Here is a 20690-nt window from a genome sequence, read left to right on the forward strand (position 1 = left end):
GTCTGTATACATAAAATTAGAGGCTTTACGTGTGCGTACACCGCGAAAGAGGAGAGTTATGAATTTTTTAAAGATTCTGTTCACGTTGATAAATAGACACTTAATTTTCAATAACTCTGCGCAGAACGGGCTCCCCGAAGAGCTCTGACGGTGTGCGGTTAAAGCGAAATCAAAGGACAATCTGTGCCCCCCTTCATCTCGCAAATTTCCGTCGGCACCGCGACTGAAAAGACGACAGCGACAGCATTTGCGAGGGGAAAGGAGAGGTTGGGGCTGCGGGATACGGTCCGGCGCTGAAAGATGAAGGACGGGGGGGAGGGGGAAGAAACGGCTAGCAAGTAGAATCCAGAATGATGCAAACATTAGCCTAGAGGCACATCCTGAATATGAAATCACGATGAACAAACTTTAATATCCGAATGCGACGGGGAGGAGGGGTAAAGAGGCTGTGGAGAGAGAAGATAAGAGAGACGAGGGTACACAGGGGCTGTTTTCATACCGTTATGACCGAACGGTTGCCAACATTCGATCGCGACATTATCGGCGATCCGGATCGATCCTCCCTCCCCTCACCCCCCCCCCCATTTTTCCCGGGGACGCGAAAGGCGCGGAGTGGTAATAACGCGGTCTCGAAAATGTGTATATTTTTCAGTACGACTTACCGTCATAACATCCAACGGACTTCAAAGTCTCCCCTCTGACGTTTTAAAAACGGCGCAACATTCAAATCTCCCCAATGATTTGACTCTTTTTTTCGCGAAAATAGTTAAAAGTGCAGCGCGCATCAGCCGGGACCGACGCAACAATTCGGCATAGAACGCGGATTGTATTTCCGCGTTGGTGAATATTACGCGTTGCGTCACGAGTGCGTTTTAAATCTATATGATAACTAACGCGCTGGCTCTCTTTCCATTGTAAAACCGTTATTTACAAAATTGCAACCGCCACCGCGGGAGAGCCACCCCGCTCGGGAATAGCCTCACTTCGCACCTATTTCTCTTCCATTTGCGCTGTCGGACTCTTTTCAGTTGAGGTAAATGGCAGCTCGCGAGAAGTTTTAACATATTATACGAGAGAGAGAGAGAGAAACGTGGACGAGCGAGCGAGCAGGCAGGCGGCGTTCGTTCACTGTATAAGCCAATGCGAACGTGACGCGGCCCGAAACGCGAGATCATGATTCGGGTAAACACGTTGCTAAATATTCAGCGATCAGTTGTACAAATACGAGACGCGGCCATCTCCTACACTGTCTGTTTCTCTTTTTCCCATGTGGCGTGTCCTCCCTCTCTCTCTCTCTCTCTTTCTCCCTTCCGTTTACCTTGAATTATTCAACGCGCGTAGTATTTTGCCGCTTTTCTCCGTTGGCGCAAATGCATCGCCGTTGTTACCACGAGCCTGCATGCTGTTATTACATCGACCAGATGCACGGCGATCACGTTTAATCCGTCCGAATTTTCCGCTAATGTATTGTCCCACGGTGAGTGATGGGCGAAATTTCCGGAATGTCAGTCCAAATTTTCGACCTTTGAAAATTTTTCCTCCGGTTTTATTATTTTATTTTGCATTAAAGATATTTTCAGAAACATTTGTGCATGCCGAAAAAGTGTGAATGTACTGAAATTGTCTAGCAAACGTCTTTATTACCTTGTTACCATCTTTATTTCCTTTTGAACTCCAAATTCTTTTAGTTGTTTTTTTTTTGTGTTTTGTGTATATAATGTGATTTTTTAAATAAATTATTATACATGAAGCGAGAACGATAAAAGAATTTGTAATACAAAAAATTAAAATAATGATAATGAAGAATTCGGTATAATTTTAGTTTAGAAGAACGTTTATTTATTACACATAATGTTTTTTTTATAAAAACGAGAATATAACCACGGATTTATCGTTTAATTCACGGTATTATCGTCTGTTCTTTATTTAGCATTCACTAGAATTTGCTTGCGTCAAACTGAGTTATTTTCAAGCACACATCAGATAATGAAACAATTTTCTTGAATATGCCGATGACACGATCGAGTGGACAGTGACATTTTGTAGTGGAACTTCATTATTTACTTAATAGAAGCGAAACATTTTTAACGACTCTATGACAAGTTTGATACAGCTATTCGTATTTATTGCTTTGACAGTTTATTCGATATTCTCTATTAAATCAAACGATTTTATCGGCAATACTCAATATTAATTAAATTATTGATAAGATTAGTTTCCTTTTCATAAACTAAATTTATAGCTATAATTGAATACCATTCATCGGTATATACGCTCTATGTTCTACATTTGTATAGTAAATATTCAGTAAATAAATAATCATTGATTTTCTGCTTATTTCTGTATGTAAAAGAATTATCTTTGAAAAAAAAAAATATTTTATTAAGTTAGAAGTAAGCAGAATTTTTTTATTAGCTTTGAAACTATTATTTTATATAACGTTATATGTGTAACGTTAATTATTAACGTCTCTTTGTTACTAATTTTTAATTATAGGATTTTTTTTTGCAAAATTACTAATATTTAAAAAATTTTAATCTAGATTGAGGTCTAAAGAATAAACAATCACATTATATTATTTTTTTATGAGAAAGAGCAATATTACTTAACGTTAAATATATAAAATTACACACGCACATACCCAGACACATGCATGTAGAAATTTCTACAAAAATTGAAAGCTTATGCAATAAAGGGTCCATTAAATTCGCGAAATTTAAAACGCGAAGTCCGATTAATAACGACGTGTCCAAATATTCGATTACCTTCGCTCGACGACGAGCGATCGACATTCCAGTCGCGCAGGTAAATTTATCACACTGCTCTGTTTGGCAAAAACAACAGGGGAAAAATGAAAAATAAACAAATACAAGTCGATATAACGGATGATACTTTCCAATCTGATTATCCGCGCGTTCTATGCGAGATGCGTTCACGCGTGTCAACAGAACGCATTGACCACGATGATACGATGCACCACGTAGCTGCAGCCGGGCTACGTGTCATCGTCTCATTAATTAATCGTATTCCTCGTGCTCGCTGTATCCGCAGCTAAAATTAAACATCACGGATGAGATATCTGTAGAGTCTATTTATACAAAGTGTCCTAAAATTGCGTTATTCATCGAGTTCCTTTTTTTGACCATGCAGTCCATCGATTTTTATGAAAATTTCTGACATAATGACATTATATCATTTCTATCTGTACATTTTGGAAATACACCAAAGATAATCCCTGCAGCGCACCGTTTCTGTTGTTACCATACAAGCATAATCCCGGCATTATTTATAACTAAATAAATATTATTTTACCTCAATGCCCTTGTCAGCGTATGCCCATAAAAAAAATTGTCTCTCGCAATATATTTTGCTGCAACTTTTTAATACCGTGATTTTCATTTGCAACACAACTAACGCGTAAAATCGATCTTTATTAAAAACAATTTAATAAACAGAAATGGTTGTTGAGCTCTTGTCGCATCAAAGATATTACCAGTTTTTGCAATGTATTTGCAATGGTTACATTTTATTTTAATGTAACCGTCAATATTCAAAATAAAACCAACAATAATTTTTTTCAATGGTACAAATACAAGTTAGATTAATTTAGAAAAAATTATTTGAAAACAGAGATATTAATTTTCGAGGTGCAAGCTGTTGAAAAAAGTAATAGAACGACTTAAGTCTAAATTGTAAAAATTAGAAAGGAAGAAAGAAGTGACCAAATTTTATTTTATTCTATTCAATTTAAATTAATATCTAAACTGATAAACTAAAATAATAACTTAATCAATCAAGTTCTGTTTTATTAAGTTTTATTCGTAATATAATTAACTTAAAATAATTTTTTGTAATGTTTAAGCCAAAATCTCAATCAAGAGATCGATTCATCAATTTGGTTTCAAGAGAGTGTAAAAATCTGTCACAGAAAATATTAAATTTTGAAAAAAAAACCGTGCGATAGTAACAGAGTATATTTCCATACAGAAAAATTTCTCTCTCCGCGCTTTTGTTGATATCTTTTAATTACTTACTTTACTTTGTGTAATAACGCGGAGTGCACTGTTGTATAAAATCGATCTCCATTAAAATTAATTTTGGAACGACGCACGACTTCCTTTATCCTGAAGAAAAAGTGTGCTGTTTATTATATGGCAAAAAACTGTTCAGCGCGCAGCATCGCGTAATCCGTTTCGCTCAACGATAATATGGCAGCAAAATTCAACGTATCATTAACCGGAAATTATAAGAGGCTTGGGAATGGCAGTGGATTGGAGGAATGATTGCCGTACGGCATGGGTGATTAATCTCGCGGTACTCGCTTTTTACGATGAAATCGTGAATGACAACGAGGAAGATTAATTAACATCACCTATATGGTGCGTGAAACGGTAAAGATAAATCTCGTTCGACGACGATTTGATGACTGTTACGATGAAAGCGCAAATAATTAATTGCTTCATTAAGAAATTAATAGATCAAAGGCGCCCGGACAATGGTTAATGGCACTGTCCTTGATTTTGCATCGAAGTGGGGGAATATAATAGCCTGAAGATTTTTTAATACCGTTATTTTAACATTAATTGATTGATTTCGAGAGGCGCGTACAAATATCGAGTGATTAATTATTTGATAAAGAAATTAATTAAAATGAATGTATAGCATTCGGATTATTTTGTATTTTAATACAATTATTAGAATAAAATTATGTTTCCAAATAAAAACAGTCAAATTCTACAATACTTGAGATTTAAATTCACGGTATTTTTGAAAAAAAAAAAAAAAAAAGGTTTTAATAGAAAATTCTATTTATTAGACAACCTATTGTTAACATTAACATTTTTTGGTATTTCTTTTTGTAATATTGTAAATCCAAAACAACATGATATTTATTAATTATTAATTTCTAATTCACGTAAAACTCAATAATTTTAATTAATCGATTATTATAGCGACTTTGATTATCCCAATTATGTTGTATCCCACATATATGATCAAATATCGTAATTCAGTCTTCTACGTTACACTACTATAATTGTTTTACACTAAATAGAATAAGCATTAAATACATTAAAACTCTACGTATATTCGTGCTTTGATTCATCATCCAGCATGGATGTAATACGTATACGCTTTATTAAACCCGTGTTCACAAACATGAAACTATAAATGAGTCCATTTGCTGCAGTGTTATTACGTGGAATTAATACCGTAATTTGTATCATGGGTCGATTTTTGTCGCTACAAATACGCAAATCTACTCTTACATCAGTACCAAGTGCGTGTTTAATACATTGAAATTTCGCATGCGAAATTCTACACATTACGTAATGCGAGCCTGAATTAACTTCTCTCGCCATAAACGTAGGTCGTATAACATGACGAAATTATGAAGTGAATACGAGAGCAGCTCTTTTCTCCCTTCTCGTGAGTTGGCGCGATTTTTTTACGGTCACCGATCGTTAAACGCGAGGAGAATGATTCAGAGATTTCACCTTCGTTACACGAAGAATTTTTATCTTCGCGCGGATTCTCACACATCCAACGGGTTCTTCGTGTGGTCGTAAGGGTGAAGGAATAGAATAACGTGGGAGAAAAATCGGGCTCGAGGGATAAAAGCGCTGTCCTAATTTCTCACGCACCCAGAAATGGGAACTGCCTCGAAGGAAGAAGATAGCGGCGATTAGCCTTGCAAGGGGTTCGAAATTAGGGCTGACTGTTTTTGAGCATTTATCACCAGGACCCCCGCGGGGAACCCGGAAGGGGTCCAAATTGACACATTTGTTATTTGAGCTACCGGATAAGAAATAATATCACAGGCAATGCGTATTAATTCACCATTTTCCCTCCCGTCGTGGAAATAATTTAGAAAGGTAACACCTTAGCTTACGTAAAGACCGTAATAAATTATTCCAAAGTAACTTTTTGAGAAACAGTCGTTTCCAATAAAGTGACAAATAACTTTGAACATTAAAACTTCTACTTTTAAATTTGAAGAGTAAATTTAGAGATTTATATACGTTATATATATGATGCATAAAAAGCTATTTGCCACGTGAAAGAAATAATTGGTGCGATAAAAGTGCTATCGCATTTTTTTGTGATGATAATTTTTTTTCTTATTATTTGGCACAATTAAACTAGCACGCTCGATACTCCGAGCCATTTACATTTTGAAACTTATTAGGAAAGATATAAAGTTCAAAGAGCGATTTTAGCCGTAAATCTTCGATTGGACCGTCTGCGGCTCTCTTTGGAATCCACTGTAAATCGCGAAAGTTTCGCCTTAATCGCTGAAAAGCACTTCGCAAAAGTTGCTACCTGCAACATTCGCATCACTATTTTCGCTTTTCCCTGTGTTTCTCCTTCCTTTTATAGATTGCTTCTCAATTATTCTTGAGTGGAAGAAAGAGAGAAAGAGAGAAACTTCAGTTCAATCGTCTGGAATACAAACCATTATATTTATCACAAAGTCAATAAAAGATACGATTATGATCACGCTAAAAACACAGGATATCCCGCATTTTTCATCCACAAATAAATTAAATCTGTTTTATAAAACTGCAAAATTTATATTTAATACATTTATTAACGTGTAATATTAAACAATAAGCTGCGAATGGTAGAAATAATCAACATTGCGTATATCAACATTTTAGTAGTTAAAAACCACTGATCTTTACTGCAATTATAATTTCTCGTGTTAAAAAAACGACACCTATTAAACCAAAGGTTGGTCAAGAAGTTATTTTTAAAAGTTATTTTTATTTCGTTTATTGTAATTTAGAATCGAGTCAAATTTTTTCAGTTAAAGGTAGCTTGAAAATCCGACATTTCTTCGACGATAATCAACTTTTAGCAGTGACTATAAAACAAAACGAATTACAACGCGATTTATTTTTTATAAAACCGCATAATACCGCGCACGAAACGTTGCCGATGAAACATATTTTTTTAAGTACCATTGTTATCTACAGGTTTATCTTGTCCATCCTTCGCGCCCTCTCGCCCCCACAAACGTCCCATTTTTACCCTTAAAAGATCTTCACGAAGAGTAAACCGTAGCGCCGAGCGTGCGTTCACATGAATTCCACTTGTTAGTCACAAAGGGGAAACACCGAGGGCGAACGAACCCTTCCACCTCATCGTTCTTTTTTCGCCGACAAAATAATTTCCAAGGACCCTTAAAGCGCCGCATGCCGGCCATGATCAAAGCAGACATTTTTATTAAGGCGCGGCTTTATTAAGTTCTCACGTGAAGCTTCGCTCGTTATGAACCGTAATATTTTTTCTATTCATCGACTTTCTCTGATTTTAAAATTTCGCCGGGAAAACGACGGCAATGACGCGTTTAACGTGTACGTTTAACGTTTAACGTTAATTGCACACGATTGATTGAACAATCGTCTTCAGATACCTTTCGATCGTCGTGTCAAGATTTGTTTCGTCGCTAAAGATTAAAGAGACGCATTTCTAGTTTCCTCGAGTCTTTTTCCCTGGACACAACGACGGAAAAACATTGTCGCAGAAACTACATTGTGCAAAACCAGCCCCATAAAAAGCTACAAACTTTGGTATTAGCCGCAAAGAGGAAGAAGAGACACAAAGGAAGACAGTATAGAGAAAACAGGACGAGCGAAACAGGAGAAGCGTCTCTCGTTCCACCTGATTTTGCAGATCCTTCCAGAACGATGTAGAACTTCTTCAGGTGGAAAAGCAGGCCGTGGGGAAAGGGGAGAAAAAAAAGGTTTGCGAGAACGGCAGCCAACGATAATGATGCTCTCGTTACGGGGGAAGAATCCCCTTCCAAGCGCGAAGTCCACCGCATACCGGGTGTCCGACTAACGAGATCGTGCGGTAACGACTCATTAAATGCGGCGGTTTTTCATCGGAAATGACGCAGGTGGCTGGGGAAACATCTCGATGGTTTTTCACGCATTACCGCGTCAATCGGAAAAGCGACACGATCCGTGATCGACCGATCCGGATTTTCCGATCGTTCGCGACACGAGGTCGCTTCTCGACGAGGAGGACCGCCGCGTAGAAATCGTAAATGAAATTGCAAAAAGATTTTGCGCTTTCACGGTGCAAGTGAGAAGACTGTGGAATTATAAACTGACTTGTTGCATCAAAAGCTTGCAAAAGAAAGATTTTGAAGCTCGCTATTCTTTATTTACACTCCGGTGTGTATTTTTAATTGCTTCACTGTCGCGATCGTTCGTGTTAATTACGCCATTATTAACAACAATAATAAGTTGAATATTAGAACGATATGTGAATAATAAAAGAAATTAAAAAAAAATAAAAAATTAAATTACGATCGAAATGTTTATTACATTTATACATACATATTTTTAAGTTTTATAATATATTAAATAATTTTATGCACAACCAAGAATTTGCAATTATAAGCAATTTTAATTATTTATTGATTTATTTATAAAACCTCGTATATTGCGTAAATATTATAAAAAAGAAGTATCATGTTTTGGTCGCAATGGATCTTAATGCTTAAATAACATTTCTGTATTAATTATTAAACATAATTATATATAATTAAATATATAAAAAGAAATATATTTCATATTTATTTATGAAACTGAAAAATATATTTAGTCAATAATTACGAAAGTGATCTAAGTAAAAAAAATCTAAAAGAAATAAATTTATGCCATAAGTATTTTGTGTTGCATTTTTATCTTTACATTTAAATATGAAATAAATTTACTTTCTTTAGATTTTGTATTTAAAACAATTTTATAATTATCGACCCATTTAATAAATGGTATAGAATATTAAGCACCAAGATCGCGCTTTGACTAAAAAATTGCACTTCCTGCTTTTTGTATTATTAATTAAACACCCTTCGAAAATTATATATTGGATCAATTTCTATAAGACAAATAACCGTATTAACCATCACTTTTCGGTTCATTGGGTGAGATTAACGCGTTTACGGCACAGATGCACTGGTTGTATGTTCACCGAATGTCCCGATGATCCTTTGAAACTTATCAACATGTATTACCACGCCGATAATTGCATGTACTTGTGTCTCATAAACGGTTTTTCCATAAATAAAATAAAATTTAACTTCTCAATATATAAATGACAACTTACAATGATACTCATAATTTTTACAGCAATACAATCTTCTGTGATAGTTAAATCGTAATTAGGTATCTTCTTAAATTAGAAATTTGTTAAATAAGCGCTGACATCTTTCTCATGTGTGCAAATTATCATTTATCAGATTTTCAATATGTATTTAACTTGTATAAATAAGCGTACATATATATAATTTTTCAATAATTTAAATGTTCTTTTCTATAAATTCAAATTTTGAAAGATTTTTTAACTTGAAGACTCTAACATTTGAATTATTATGCAAAAACTTGTTTTATGTGATAATAAATAAATAAAAATAAATAAGAAAAATAAATATAAAAGATAGAGATAAATATAACCTCTTTTAGCAGACAAATATATTCTCATATAGCTAATGTAATATATTTTTATATAAATAATATGAAAAAACATATTTAATTAATTATCAATATATAATCATCAAATACAGAGATTGTAACACTATCTTTTGAGAAACGAGGAAGTTAGACTGAAGCAAGAAGAAACGCTATGTTGATACGGCAGAATCCTGCAGAAATATAACTATACGCGAACTTTTTGTTACCTTTCTCATATAATATATAGTAATGTATGTAGATATATAAAAGAATAATAAGAAATGAAAATTAAGGAAAAATCAATAACAGAGAGAAAAAGAGAAATAACAGAATAATAATAAAAACACTTAAAAATTAATAAAAATAATAAAATTATCATAGTTTAAAACTGATAAAGATTGATTTTAAAAATGAAACGAGTCATAAAAATGTCTCTTTCAGACAAGAAGTGATAACCATTTATTCTGTATAATTCTGTAACAGATTATACAAATTATTTTATAACACAATCTTCTTATGCATTTCAAATTGTTTCTCAATAATTTGTTGACTATATATATTTATTACTATTTACATGACTAGAGAATATCACTTATTCTGCATTTACTGTACACGCTTATCCTAATGAGGCAATTAAGATCAGTCGACGACGTGAAAGAAGCTGGCAGCCAATGCGATCTCGTGCACCCCATTTTCTCCACGCAAACCGAGAACGAACGGTATCTCGTCACCTTCCTCGTATCCGATTCATTCCCCTCCCCCCGCGTGTTCGCCGCATCCATCTAATCGACCGATCTCGCCTAGATATTCGCCCTCGTCAATTCCTCTCCCGTTCACCCGCCACGGCGGTGCTACTGCCTTTTTTTCTAGGACAAAAACGGACGGCCAGGTACGGCCGGAATGCATTTATCGAACGCTGGGAAAGTATCCTTATCGCGTTATTCAAATATCCTTCCCGCGCACGTTCGATCGCGTATATCAAATATCCTCCCCGTATCTCTCGTACCTCGCACAGAATTTCGGATAAAAGGCTCGAAGGGAGGTGCCTCGACGCAAGTAGAGTAACGTAACGTATCCCCAAGACGCTTCCTATATTTCCGCGAATACTTCCTGTATTCCAAAACGCGCTTATTTTCCCTCTCTCTCTCTCCCCCTCTCTCTTTCCTTGTATTCCCTTCTCTTACCCACACCCATAAATTACCGGGCGACGTGATATCGTCTACTGCGCTCTCTCGCAACCCTTATCTCGCGTCCTCGCTCGCGGGGTAGTTCTCGGGAGAGAATGAGCAACGAAACTGGCTGGTTGGAGTTTATTAGCCGTAACAGCCAGTCATAGGAATCACGATAATGTAACCGTGATATCGGCGGCAATTAGCTCTCCCTCGACCCATAACTGTAACTTAAATAGGGGTTCGCGCGTGATATCGCTGCACTGTCGCGTTCAAAATCTCGCGAGATGACTCGATTTCTAGGGAACGCTGCAATACAGTTTATCACATTTGGGGCGACGGGAGGGCCTCCCAAAGATTCGCGCGCGTTTTATTTTCCGCGAGAATATTATTTGCATAGCTTTCTTTCGCTCTTTAGGGATGACTCATTCGGGAATGGTCAAAAACAACCTGAGGAATTTCACCTTAACGAACGGCGCGTGTCGCTGGTCGGTGCTGGCCCATTCGAACAACTCGAGATTGGATCGACACGCTCGGCACACCGTGAAATGCAAAATCGAGAATGTACCGGCGTGCTACGGCTGAAAAAAGTGACCATCGGCAAGATTGATGGTAGAAAAAAAATGTATATTTCAAAAATTTGCGACAATTCGTGACGTCCGTGGCGATTTTTTTTTTTTTTTTTTTTTTTTTTTTTTTTTTTTTTTAAGAGAATGCTAGAGACAGGTCTGCTTTATCGATTAAACGCAATAATTCTTGAAATCCTTTTCCAGAATGAAAATATATACGTTACAAGATTGAGAGGTTTATTCCGAAAATGGAAAAAAATTTATAATTCACGATATCATTTCTTAATCAAATAGTGTGTGGAGCTGTCACACTGTAGTAATATTTGCTTGATATAAAAGATCTGCAATTTGCACGCACGAAATTCGACATTCCAGACACATAAATGATAGGAACGAACAATGTCGAATTTTTGCAGTTAGAACTTTGATGCTAAATTGAGACGGAATCGTTTTACGAAAATTTAAGCGTGGAAAGTTGATAAGTAGAGCAACGTAAGAAAATTTTTTCTCTCGGAATAAAGTCACAGACTAATGTTAATACATATACTTTAATTCTGGAAAAGAATTTCCAAATCTATGAAAAAAATCTTTACGAAATCTTGTTAGTAATATGCACTAATAATTCTACATTACCGACCTCGATTATGTTTGACCATCACTGCAGCATCCCCCTAAACAGCCGCGAAAATCTACGAGATGAGAAACGGTAGATAACTTTCGTTCACTATTTAGAATGATGTTGATGTTGATAAAGTCAGTTAATTTCTTCGGCATGCCCAACTTCTCCGCCTTGAGCTGCTCTCAAGAAGTTTAATTGAAGTTTATTTATCGCGCGGTTTCCTCGTCGTCGCCGATGGCGAGAGTTTCGTGTGAAATCGTTTGACGACGACGTCGTTTTCTTTTTCACGCAAAACTTAAAGGATAAATTTAAAGACTTATTTCGAATTTAATTCATAAATTTTATGCAATCGTATCAGCTCACTCGTTTAATTGTAGGAGACTGAAAGTTAATTGGATCACAGAGTGAAAACATTTCTGGTGGTAGATTTTCATTGAAGGTGACACATCTCATTTTAAAGAAACTTTCATAATTTTGTAGTATTATTTAAAACAAAAGAAGAGCAAAATGTTACGCGGTGACGAGATCCAATCAATATCTTGCCACGATAAAATAAGTATAGAACTGACGAGAAGATGGTGGTGCAAGCTGAACTCTCGTTCGGCTGAAGCTCCTCTTCCTCTCGGAAGAGACGAAGAGGCACGCGGATGTACGCGAACCGTTATGTGCATTCCAACGGTACGGGCACGCGAAATTGATCTTCAAATTGGCCATTAGGGAAGTCTTCTAGCCGCATCGCGAAGATTGCGCAATGCGTCCCCCCCCCCTCCCCGTAATTGAGAAAAGAAAAAAGGCTAAACGCGCCGTCGATCTCCCGCGAGGGTTCAACCATGTCGTCACCATTACTTTGATTTCGACCGCCACGTAACACAATAGAATCGTAATGCGTTCTGATAAGAAAATAAGCAAATTGCATCCTGCTTTTTCGCGTTTCTTACGACTTCGGGGATTCTTCGGATTAACATTGAAAAATTTTTCTCAACACGTAATTTGCGGGATGCTGACACGTTTTAATTTTGAAATACTTAGTAATTCTTATTTTTATTTTTGATATGTTATATGTTACATTATATTATTATATTATTATATTATTATACAATATTATAAGAATTGGCTTTATTTATGTGCATTTTTTTATACAAATAACAAGGTACTTATCTCTATATTTAAAATTAGAGTGAGGTAATATTTAATCCGTAAACCCTTTATATCGCAATTTATATACAAATAATATTTTCCCTTTTCTTCTTCTGAATCTACCATTAAAACAATGACATTTCATATTCTTCTTTCAAGAATGTTTATCTCGTAACTAGGTAGAGGTACATTTGTACAATCTAGTTGAGAATAAGGATCGAGAATTTCAACTCACAAATGCACGTGCGTGTCTGTTACGTGTGTCTGCGTGCTTCTTCCCAGCGGCTAAATGTCAACGTCGGAGCGGCACAGACCTGCTACGTGTCGTCCTTACGTCCCCGCGGCTGCAGGAAAAAGGGAAAAAAAAAAAGGAGACCCAAAGTGTCTGGCAGACGCAAAAATTGCGCAACGCCAAGCACCTGAGCGTGCTCTCTTCCGCTTTACGTGCCGCGGGACACGCGACAAAAGTCTCTGAGCGCGCGATGCTGCTCAGTGACGTGCCGGCGGTAGTCGTGAATAATGCTCCGTATCCGGCGAGCAGAGAGAGAGAGAGAGAGAGAGACGGAGACAGCGGAGACGGCGGCCGCGGCGACGAGCCAACTAGACCAGTGCCTCTCCGAGCGTCTTTTTCGTCGGGTTGACACTCGAGACGACGACCGACCGTTCGGACCGGTCGAGGGAATTCCTTCGATTCTCTCGCGCAGAATGCAAACGTACATAAGTATCTCACGGACGCTTCGCATTGCGACGCATGGACGAGCGCCGCTCCTCGCGTTCGTGCTCGGCTTCGGAAATTGACCGGAATTAAGACGCCCGGTGGAAAAGCTGGACGGATTCATCCCGGGGGATGCTCCAGGGATATATCCCGTAAAGTTTTCGTTAAGCCCGAGAAAGTAGAACGCGTACCTTCGCAAAAGGACTTTCCGTCCGTCTCTCTCTCTCTCTCTCTCCTTTTCGCGAGGATTCAAAGCGCGGCATAATCGCAGGGGAGGAGGAGAGAGGGTGTTTAATATATCGAGGATTGAGTTTGGCGAGTTATAAACTGTGTGGGTAATTTTTTTTTCAATTCTTAACTTTATGAAAAGTAGATTAAATTTTTTCTGAAAAATTAACTCGAACTTTTTGCTGAAAGGATGAATAAAACATCACGACCTTTGCCGAGAAACTTTTCATAAAATTATATACGTTTTTATCGAGACACGCGACTACAATCATTGATATGAACACGATTGCTGTATGTTTTACCGGGCAATTAATTAAAAGTCTAAAGTGTCAAAGAAACTCTCGGGTATGCGTTTGTACGTCGTTGCTGCGTTTCCCAGTAGGCACTATTCCAGGAAATTAATCGGGACATGCGTTGCGGTCGGAATTTTTAACCGCCCGCGCAAACCACCGATATGCGGTTGCCGATAATCGATTAAGCGCGATTCATCCGACTCCGCGAACGTACCTATTATTGAACAAAACCGAAAACTGTCCCAGCATTAATTTCGCAGGAGCGTTAAAAAAGAATCGCGGTTGAGCGAAATTTTGTGAGTGTCGAGGGAATCGTAAAACTTTTATTACACGTACATAATAATTTTAGCATTTAAACATACTTTACACATGTGGATTCAATAGTTGATGAAGTATTCTATGTACCTTATACAAAATCGAAGTTTTAATAAATAATAATGTATTAGAGATTTATTACGTTGATTTATGTTTTCATAAAAGTTATTTTTGATAGAGGAAAGTTGTCAATATTGGTATATAAGCTTCCTAAGTGGCATCTTTTGGAAAAACATTGCACCATATTAATGCTGATAAGAACATGATCTACTTAGATAATTAAAAAAATAAAAAATTTGTAATTTATACATTGGTGATTTTTTTCTATACAAAATTTATTAAAAACGAATTCTTCAAAAACGCCAATAAAATTTGTATGATTATTTTGCATACTTTAAAATTTTAAATAATAGTGATTATATTTTATTATTGATAATACTAGAGTACTTTATATCTTTTTAACCTTCTAAAACTGTTTCTTATATTTTTCTCTTTCATATTTTTCTCATAATGCAGTATAAAACATAAAATTGTCGTAGATCATAAAACAGTTTGTTTTTCTGTTACTAAGAATAGATTATAAATGTGTGGTCTTTTCATAACGTAATTTTATTTCAAGAAATTGTTTATTTTTACTTTTTTAGTTCTTAAATTGTTTCTATTTTTAAAGTGCTCAATTCTAATCTTTTTATTTTATAAACTTTTTAATACAAAGAAATATATGTTTTATTATTTAATTATTTAATTAATTTTATAGTTAATGGATCTATGTGTGGGCCAATTTCACAAACATTATACAGCGAAAACATTCAGCATCACAAGAACTATTATATCATTTGATAAGAAACACTTTTTAATTAACATTTTTATTTTTAAGGAGGTTCGATCTACATCTTTAGTCAATAAAAAGTATTACATTAAAATGTTCTTAATTCCGTATGAATTTGAACAAAAATAAAAAAGTTAATTTTAACTTTTATTTTAACGATAAGAATGTTGAATATTTTTATTTATTTACAAATGCAATGTAAATACGTCAAAATGATGAACCGAGTAGATCATTTTAGACGCTAAGTCATGCACACGCGTATCGCTTTTCTAACGTATGGTTAGACGAAAATTCTTTCTGTCAAAATGTCATACCTTAACATCATACAGACTCGAGGGAAAAAGAAAGGTCAATTTGTCAAAGCAAAAGTGGTTGCTCAGATGAAACATTGCTTGGAAGCAAGGGCAAAAAGAAGAAAAATTGACAAGGAGGTTTTACGTAAGATTTGAATTATGCGCGCCCGATCTCCGCGATTTCACATCTAACATAATCCACCTACTTGACATTTTAATGATAAATACTTTTAGAAAATGGTCGGATATTAACATTATTCTTGTCATGAATGAAAAAATTGATTCTTAACTACTCTCAAAATTTGGTTACGCAAATGTTTTCAGCGAGAAAATACACTACTTTCGGTGAGAAATATTACGACTTCCATAAGAGCAATGTTAATTAGCTCTACAATTGATTGCATTCCAATAATTAATCGGCAATGTAGTCTGAAATTTCATGTAACATGCGTATTTTAGCACCGACACCAATGTGTGCAAGTATTAGGACCCTTTGAGATATTTTGTAAACGTATCGAGTCTCCTTAAGTTTTATTTTTAGCTATTATTTAAGAAATATTATTTAAAACCAAACTGTGCTAACTGGTATTGGTAATCTTCTATCTTTAGTTCATTTTTCTAAAAGAGATGGTATGCTCTTTGACTAATGTTATATAACAAATAATAAAATATTAAAACTATAAGTTTATACAATGAATTTATTTTATAAAAGAGAAACATTCAATTAACTGCTCGTTTCATAACATCGTTAACCGTTTAACACAGACGATTATAATTCAAGATGAGCGTATTATCGATTATGGGAATTAACGAGAATGCCGTGCTGTACTAAAAGGCAGTAACCTTAATTATTAACTTTCCCTAATCGTCTACTTTTCGTCCTTAATTCGCCTCTTGTATTCCCCGTAATTGCCACGATTGTTCTCGCCGAACGTTTCAGAAGACTCGTTTAACGGTTTACATAATTCACATGATGAATTTACTCCGCACGTGCCGAACGGTATACGGTGTTAAGCGAATTCACGTCCAATGTGCTAACAGTACTCGCTAATTATATCTCATAATAATTCGTGCATCAAACACACACACACACAGCGCCGAATCTATTTTACAGCTCATCATTTCCGTCCTTGATTTCGCACGCCACCCTTGATCCTCAGGATTATTTATCTTCGTTACGACTCACAAGGCTTGATCCCAACTTGACCGATCTCTTAAATCAAAAAAGAGAATAGGAAAAGAAGATAGAAAGTTTTCAACGTTGAAAGAGTAATTTTCGCAAAAAAAAAGTTCACGTCCTCCACATTCTCTCTCTCTCTCTCTCTCTCTCTCTCTCTCACACACACACACATACACACACACGCGCGCGCGCGCACACACATACACGCGCACACATACATACACACACACACACATACATAGAGAACGAGTTCTTCCGCCGTTAGATCCTGGATTATCGTGGCGGATTATCGTAGCTCGCTTGACGCATCAGTATCGACTGGCCTAAACTTTCTCGGGAAAGTTACTTCTCTCGTTACTTCCACCGTCGACGAATGCAGACAGCCGGAGCTTCTTCTTTCCCTTTCTCCTCGTTTTCTTCCCCACTCTACCCCATTCTGTCTCGTCTCTTCACGGTGGGCTAAGCGCGTCCGTTAGCTAGAAACATCGTTTCGTCTCGTTTCCTTCTCGTTTTCAACCCCCCTCCCCCCTGCCGGTGTCAACCGACTGGCTACGCGCGACTTTTTTCACCTCCTTTTCCTCCCAATTTTCCTTTGTATCCTTCACAGCTTTCTCTTCTTCTTCTTCTTCTTCTTCTCCTCCTCCTCCTTCTACTGAATCCCCAAATCGAATGGATACTCGAGGACGGTCAGCGAACCCGAAGTCGCGATCCGAAAGTAGAATCAATCGATCGGGCGGGTTCCGATGGGAAATTATCGTCGGGAAATTGGTGGAATTGAGACGATGGAAAAGTAGAGTTAAATCTGGGATACTACCACGGGAGCGATGCCGGGAGAGCGTCAGAAACGTACCGCCTCAACGAATCTGATCACTTTAAACCCTGATTATGAATGCCCTGAGGATTCCCGTGAAAAAGAATCCCTACCTCTAAATTCGCCGAACGTTCCGATTATATAAGACTGTGTGTAGTACATACACGTCTAAAATGTAAATCACTTTCTCTCGCGGATTTGATGCCGCCAGACCGGAAATTAATCATCATGCGACGATCGCGCCCGTTCACGCGACTCGAGCTCTTTCCTGGCGACACGATATCGCTCTCTTTTCCTCGTAATCCCATTTTCCCCTTTATCAGCGGTGGCACTTCCTCTAATGGCGTACCGAGAAAAAGATTCTCGATTATTATGTAAACTGCATTATGCATTACGCGACAAGAAATCTTATTCTGCGAATCTATAATGTTAAAAAGTCAAACTTCAAGTTGAGAGTGATCATTTTCAATAAGTAAATTTTCTTAACTTCTAACCTCTTCTTATTTGGTAGAATGATCCAAAAATTATAAGCAAAAGAAAGAGAATGCTAATTCCTATAAAATATATATAAATTATAAAATAAGAAAATTCTTTTATTAAATCCTTTTTTTTTTTTTTTTTACAAAAGTAACAAGCACAACAGTTTTCAAAACATCTAAAGAATTTTAGAACAATCGGCACATATATTCTCATATTTATCTTCTCGATCTTAAAATTCAATACGACACGTTTAAAATTAATTTAATTTGAAAACATTATTGACTTGACTTTAAATAATATTTCTATAAAGAAAGGTAATATTGGAATATTTCACCAATATTGGTATAAATTCTCTTTTAAAAAGACGGCTCTCCGTTATTTCTTGGCAACTTAATATTACACTATTAATGCTGATAAAACACATCTTTAATAATTGAAGAAATAAAAAAAAAGAAGAAATGAAGTTTATACGTTTATATTTTATAGCTTTTTTCTATATGAAATCTAATCTAATCTTTATATTGTATATCATATAATCGCGTTACATGTGCATCTTACAGAACAGCACAAGGTATTTGTATAATCGACAAAAAGTTTTACATCGAAGTGAAAGGCTTTTAGAAATTCTCATATACATAAACTTGTAAATGTTCTGTGCTAAATTGTTCATGTTAAAGAAAGAAAAAGGAAAATGTAGCCATCTATATTAATTTTAGAATCCAATTTCTCACATTTTTAATTTTGTTTATGTTGCGAAAAACATTAATTATTACAAAATATAAAACAGTTTTATAAAAACTGCTATACATTTGATAGACACTTTCTAGTTTACATTTGTAATTTATATTTCAAAGTTTTATTTTTAGCTTTTGTTTAAGAAATATTATCTAAAGACAAAGTGATACGCTAATATTGATGAACTTCCTCTTTAAACCAAAATGCTCTTGAACTCTCGTCTTGACTAAATGTAATAATATAAAATTTTTTTACCTTTCTTTTTGTTATGACTTGGTGCGCAGCGTTCTGCTTTCTAATGATACCAGTAGCGATTTTTCCGTCGTATTGTTTTAGGGAGGTCCGTGCGCGATTGCGGACGAATCTAACGCCGATAAGAAAACTATGACTGACGTCTTCATTGTTCGGATGAAAATCCACCGCGGACAATGAGAGGCTATTCGTAGCCGGGGCAACGAGCCGAACAATACTTGTCGGCACAAATATTGCTCGTGCACCGCCACTACTTTATGTTGGCTTCTTACAATGAAGTTCAACAAGGTTGAATGCATTATAATCTTTAGGTTACTCAACGATAAAATGATGATCTAAATTGAGTCACAAATAGTGTATAGAAAGCGAAATGTAAACCCAGAATTAATTATTGCAGTCGCATAAAAGCAAAAGGAGATGAAACAGTTAAATTGTTTTTAAGATAATTTTTTAAAATTATTTGACAGTAAATTTTATTAAATTTATGAGTTTTTATTTGTCCTTTTTATTAGATTTAAATTTACTTTTATTTATGTATAAGATTTATTTATTTTTATTTATTATATTTTATTTGTATATATATAAATAATTTTATTTAATTAAATTAGCTTTAATTTTAATTTAATATCGTGACGGATTAATTTAATCTTGTTTTTTTACACTTAATTCTATTTGAATTTTATTTCTAAAGAAACAATTTTATTATCAATTTTAAATCGATCTCAAATTTTTTATTAGAATTCTGTTCGTGAAGTAACTCTGTAACTTCTGTAACTCCATTGCGAAATTGTTTTATTTTATTGCGTGCATCATATATCACTCTATTTCTAGATTTGCAAGTTCATATTTGTACGTGATTCAATAATTGCACTATGTCGATTGGTCGTTTTGTAATTTCGAATGCGAAACTTTCGAAAGAACAAATCGAAACGACGTGACAAAATTACATTGTTAAAATTCGTTCGCTTGTTTCATTCGAACGCCTCCAACAAGTGCAATACTCTCGATGTCTGATTAATCATTGGGTCACGTATGGATATTGTTAAATTATTGATTCGTTATTAAATGATCTCTCTCTCTCTCTCTCTCTCTCTCTCTCTCTCTCTCTCTCTTTCTTTCTTTCATCTGTAGATACAATAACGAATCGATTGAACTGAACAAAATTGTTGCTCCGTAATGTATGAAAAATCGTGGAAAAATCAATGGAATGTCACGATTTCCTAAAGTCAACATTAACTAAGATAATTTGCAATTTTAAAGGTTGACGTGAGGTTGACAAAATATAGTATTTAATATAAAATTCAATCTTACAATGCAAGGAGTAAAACCAATAAAATTACAACATTTTCATGAGAAAATTTTTAAATGCTGCTGCACTCCGCGAAATAAATTATGTGGCTTACACATCGAGTGATGATAGCATTAGTCATTGATCATAAAGTGGATCGTGAATTTAATTAAAATTGCACACTCGCGCGCTCGACGCGAAACGCATGTGACGCGCAAGAATATGCGGCGTCTCGGAAGATGGTACGTGTCGGAGATTTGATTGCTATCATGGAAGAGCGTGACTTTGACAGAGACGACACCGTAGACACAGA

General features: G+C 35.7%; 1 protein-coding gene and 1 long non-coding RNA gene across 2 annotated transcripts in view; one reads left to right on the forward strand and one right to left on the reverse strand.

The window, feature by feature from the left end:
- Nucleotides 1-20690, forward strand: part of LOC105837892 (PH domain leucine-rich repeat-containing protein phosphatase 2) — a 90564-nt gene that overhangs the window by 48376 nt on the left and 21498 nt on the right. The window lies entirely within an intron of this gene.
- Nucleotides 15340-19586, reverse strand: LOC118644349. The gene is made up of 2 exons (XR_004962168.1): nt 17050-19586; nt 15340-16844 (listed from the first exon to the last, which is right to left on the reverse strand). It is a non-coding gene; the product is annotated as an uncharacterized LOC118644349 (long non-coding RNA).

The sequence above is a fragment of the Monomorium pharaonis genome, chromosome 2 (genome assembly GCF_013373865.1).
Source record: "Monomorium pharaonis isolate MP-MQ-018 chromosome 2, ASM1337386v2, whole genome shotgun sequence".
Lineage (NCBI taxonomy): Eukaryota > Metazoa > Arthropoda > Insecta > Hymenoptera > Formicidae > Monomorium > Monomorium pharaonis.